We start from the raw sequence: 5,450 nt of genomic DNA on the forward strand, positions 1-5,450 counted from the left end.
AAACTTCGAAAAATATCCAACAGTTACTTCCAGATTTAGCCTCTTGTAGTTTCAGTGGTTGTTAATGTTGTTAGTGTTGATTTTGTGTTAATTGTTGACACTGTTGTTGTTTTTCGGTTTGCTTGCCCTTGCTGTTGTTGCTTCTGCTTTTCTCGAAAACTACCCTGCCGATTCTGAGATATTGATTTCAGTATGAAAAAAGGAAGCCTCCCTGATTAAGCAGTTACGCCCAATTTTTTGTGCACAAAAAGTTATGACCCCCGGAAAAATCAAAATTTAGGTTTTTCACTGTTTTTGAAAATTTGACCTTCTTCAAAAACTACACTCCCAAGGTTCAGAGATTATAGTTTCAATCGAAAGGCGGGGTCGGGTTGCGAGAAACTCCGTTGCATAAATGGTTACGCTGAATTTTGTTTGCATAAAAACTTATGACCCTAAAAACTCGAATTTTTAATTTTTCGAATTTTTTCAAAGGTTTTAGACTTTTCTCAAAAACTACCCTCCCAAATCTGAGATTTGAATTTCTTTCGAAAAGACGGTTTGTGAAAAGCTCCCCTTTATAAACGGTTACGCCAAAATTTTTTCACACAAAAAGTTATGGCACTCGATAAAGTCGAATTTCTTTTACTTTACCTTTTTTTGAATTTTTACGCTTTTCTCGGAAACTAACCTCCCAAATCTGAGGTTTTGCTTTCAATGGGTAGAAAGGGTAGCGGGAAATTCAACTGCCTCAGCGGTTAAGCCCAAAATGACCAGCACAAAAAGTATGAACCTTGCAAAAAACGATTTTTTGACCGTTTTTTGAATCTTTTCGACTTTTCCCAAAAACTACCATCCCTCTTTTGAGATATTGGTTTCAGTGTGAAGAACTTAAGCCCCACTGTAAAAACAGTTACATTCAATTTCCCGTACACCAAAAAAACCTAAGACCCTCGCAAAAGTCAAAATTTCAGTTTTTTTTCGGTTTTTTGTTATTGTTTGACTTCCCCAAGAAACTACCCTTCCAAATCTAATGAGCAACGTTTTAAGATTGTTTCAATATAACAAGCTTTTGTAATGACTTTGCAAAACTGATGTAAATGATGAAGTTAACAGATTTTGAAGTCATTAAGTTGTTTTTTAGTTTTCTTTGCTAAATGTTTGTTTTTGAAATTACCGTTGTCCTTCCGCATCAATACAAAAACTTCGAAAAATATCCAACAGTTACTTCCAGATTTAGCCTCTTGTAGTTTCAGTGGTTGTTAATGTTGTTAGTGTTGATTTTGTGTTAATTGTTGATGCTGTTGTTGTTTTTCGGTTTATTTGCCCTTGTTGTTGTTGCTGCCGCTTTTCTCAAAAACTACCCTCCCAAGTCTGAGATACGATTTTCAGTGTGAAAAACGGAAGCTTCACTGAATAAGCAGTTACGCCCAATTTTCCGTGCACAAAAAAATATGACCCTCGGAAAAATCAAAATTTCGGTTGTTCACGGTTTTTGGAAACTCTTGACTTCTCTCGGAAACTACCCACCCAAATCTGATAAGCAACGTCTTAAGCATATTTCAACCTAACAAGCTGTTGTAATCACTTCAAGTTTTACAAAAACTGAATTAATTGATGAAATTATAGATCTTGAAAGCAATGAAATGTGATTTAGTTTTCATTGCTATAGATATGTTTTTGAAATTACCCTGTCGTTCCGCATTAATACAACAATTTCAAAATTTATCAAACAGATTTTTTCAGCTACAGCTGGCCTCTAGTTTTTTTGCTAAATTATTGTCGAATGCGTTTAAGACTATATCATGATGTTGATTAATTTATTTTATTATTTTTGGCGATGAATTTGCTGACGGCGGAAATTGATCCAAATCGTGTTGGAGCTTCTGATGAGGGGTTTGAGGTGCTGAATGATCGATTGAATGTTTGCGAGTTGGTTTTCTAAATAGGGCGGCTCCAATTAAACAAAAGCTACTGAGCAGCGAAGGCTGTTCTAATTCGATAAAACTTCCTTTGTGATGTAAAAGCTGCTAATGAAGGGCTTTTGAAAAACTCAATGAGTGTTGCTGCTTGAGCAAGAAATTTGCGATATCACTGCAATTGCAACCATGTTTATTGTTGCTTTCCACGTTTTCCAAGAGGGAGGTTGTTTCGAATGTAGTTTTTGGTCATGCATCTTCTGGCTGAAGAAAAAAATTTGCTTATGCTTTTTCAGATCTTGAAGTTTCTTCGGCTGTAAATTTAGGATGTCCATTCATTTCCCATTGTAGGTCTTGTCATGCAGAGTTTTTTTTAGTTCGTCGTACGATATGATGCGGTGATGCTGCGGTGTTGCAGTTGTAGTATCAGGGTTCGTAGTAATCCATTTAGTCAAATTGAAACTTCCTGTTGCCAGTACCCTCTTAGATCAGTCATCATTTGTTTTGCTTCTTCCACATTGCTGGTTGACTGGTAGAGGTTGTCAATGTAGAAGTTGCTCTCCTCCTTGACATGCTCAATTTAGAGGTGTTTTTTTTGTTGTCACCACAAGTCTGAAGAGCGAAGCTCGCACAAATTTGAGAGCAATTACCAAAAGCAACAACAAAAGTAAAAGCAACAACAACAAAAACACAACAACACCGGCAGCAACAGCAACAGCAACAACACCAACACCATCAACAACAGGACCAATAACAGCAGCAACAACAGCAGCAACAACAATAACTACAACAACAATAACTACAACAAAAACAGAAACAAAAACAACAACCACATCATCAACAACAACAACAACAACAACAACAACAACAACAACAACAACAACAACAACAACAACGGCAACCACATCAAAAACAACACAAACAACTGCAACAAAAAAAGCAACAAAAAAAATTATTTTCAACAACAACAACGACAACGAGAACATTAACAAAACAACAAAATCAACAAGAAAAGCAATACCAGCAACAGCAAAAGCCGCCACAGAAACCTTAAAAACAAAAATAGAAACATCAAATACAACATTAACAACAAAAACAGCAACAGCAGCTTCATCATCATCAACAAAACCAACAACAGAAAACAGATCAGCTATAACAGCATCAACACCAACGACCAATAACAACATTACATTGAATTTTCTTACATTTTCCAATAAAACTACTGGACCAAATCAAAGATTTTGGGTTCAACGGAAGGTGGTGGGAAGCTCCACTGCATAAGCGCTCACGCCAAATTTTTGCACAAGTTGTGGCCCTCAGAAAAGTCTAATTTCAGCTTTTTGACCGCTTTTTGAAAATTCAGACTTCTCTCAAAAACTGTCCTTTCAAACCTGAGTTTTGATTTTTAATCGAACGAACGGGTTGCGGACAATTCCCCGGCATTAGCGCTAGGCTTAAAACTTTTCAAACAAAAAATTGTGACCCCCAGAAAAGTCAAAACGCGATTTTTGACAGTTTTTCAAAGGTTTTCGATTTTTCTACAAAACTATACTCCCAAATCTCAGGTCTTGGTGTCAATGAATAGAACGGGTTGTGAGAAGCTCCGCTGTTTTAACGATAAGATGAATTTTTTTTTCAGAAAAAATTATGACCATCCAAAAAGTCAAACTTTTAATGTTTGACCGTTTTTTCAAAGGTTCTTACTTTATCACAAATTTTCCTCCCAAATTTGAGATTTTGGTTCCAATAGGCAAAATTGGTTAGCGCAAGCTCTGCTGCATTAGCGGTAAGGCCCGAACTGATTCACACAAAAAGTTAAGACCCTCGCAAAATTCGTTTTTTTTTTTTTTTTTTGAAACTTATTGACTTTCCTCAAGAAAAACCCTCCCGATTCTGAGATAATGGTTTCAATAAGATGAACGAGTTGTCAAAAACTCCACTGTAAAATTCGTTACCTCCGATTGTCCGTACACAAAAAATTATGACTCTCGGGAAAGTCGGGGTTTTCAATTTTTTCCTACGGCTTTTTGAAACATTTTGACTTCTTTCGAAAACTACCCACCCAAAACTAATGAGCAACGTTTTAAGCGTGGTTCAAACTAAAAAGCAATTGTGTTCACTTCAAATTTTAGAAAAACTGACGTAATTGTTAAAATTATAATTTTTGAAGACATTACAATGAGGTTTAGTTTTCTTTGCCATAAGTATGTTTTTGAAATTACCCTTGTCGTTGCGCATCAATACAAAAACTCCAAAAATTACCAATCAGGTACTTTCAGCTTCAGTTTGCCTTTGGTTTTCTTGCTAAATTGTCGTAGAATGCGTTTAAGACTATATCTTGATGTTATCTATTATTTTTTTGGCGATGAGATTGCTGAGGGTGGAAATTGAAACAAATCGTAATGAAGCTTCTGATGAGGGGTTTGAGGTGCATATTGATCGATTGAATTTTTGCGGGTTGAATTTCTAAAACGTGCCGCTAAAATTAGAAAAAACGTACTCAACAGCGAGGGCTGTTCCAGTTCAAAAAATTACCTTTTTGGTGTAGGCGCTGCTTATGAAGGGATCTTGGAAAGCTGTCTCATAGCATGAGTGATGCCGGCAAGTAATTTCCAATATCACTGCAACTGCAACCATGTTGTTGAAGGGGGAGGTAATTTCAAAGATCGGTTATGGCCAAGCATCTTCTCGCTGAAGAAGGAAACATGATTCCTTGAACCAGCCACTGCTATTGTTGAATTCTGAAAAAAGAACTCCGCGGATCAATTTAGTTATTTATAGTCCTTTTCTCCCTATATTTTTGCAGTAGCACTTCTGGGCAAACGGTAAGAGAAAGATGTATGCAGAAGGTTAAGTTGGGATGGCTAATTGTTTTTCAGATCTTGAAGTTTCTTCGGCTTAAAAACAAGTGAGTCACAGGAAAAGTTCCTTTCATTTCTCAATGTAAGTTTTCCGTGCTGATTATGTGAGTTCGTCGTAAGATAAGATAGCGTGATAATGAGATGTTGCACTTAAAATAACAGGGTTCGTAATAATCTATTTTTTCAGTTGAAACTTCATGTTGCGTGTACATTTGTAGATCAGTGATCAATTATATTGCTATTTCCACATTGTTGGTTGACTGGTAGAAAACGTACAGATAGAAGTTGCTCTCGATGATATGCTGATTTCAGGGGTGTTTGTTTTTGTTGTTGTCACCACAAGTTTGAAGAGCGAAGATTGCACAAGTTTGGAGGAATTAACTAAAACAACAACCAATTAAAAAGCAACAACCACAACAACAACACAACAACAGCAATAGCAACAGCAACAGCAACAGCAACAATACCAACAATACCAACAACAACACTAACAGCGAGAACAACAGCATCAACAACAACTACAACTAACACAACAACAAAAACAACAAACAGCAACCAAAAAAAAACAATAAAAACAACAACCACATCAACAAAAACAACAACCACAACAACAAAAGCAACAAGATTTCAATAAAATGTTTTCAATAAATTCAAAATCCGAAAAAACCAGACTAATTCTGTTAACTGTTTT

Source organism: Symsagittifera roscoffensis, chromosome 1 (assembly GCF_963678635.1).
Source record: "Symsagittifera roscoffensis chromosome 1, txSymRosc1.1, whole genome shotgun sequence".
Taxonomy (NCBI): domain Eukaryota; kingdom Metazoa; phylum Xenacoelomorpha; order Acoela; family Convolutidae; genus Symsagittifera; species Symsagittifera roscoffensis.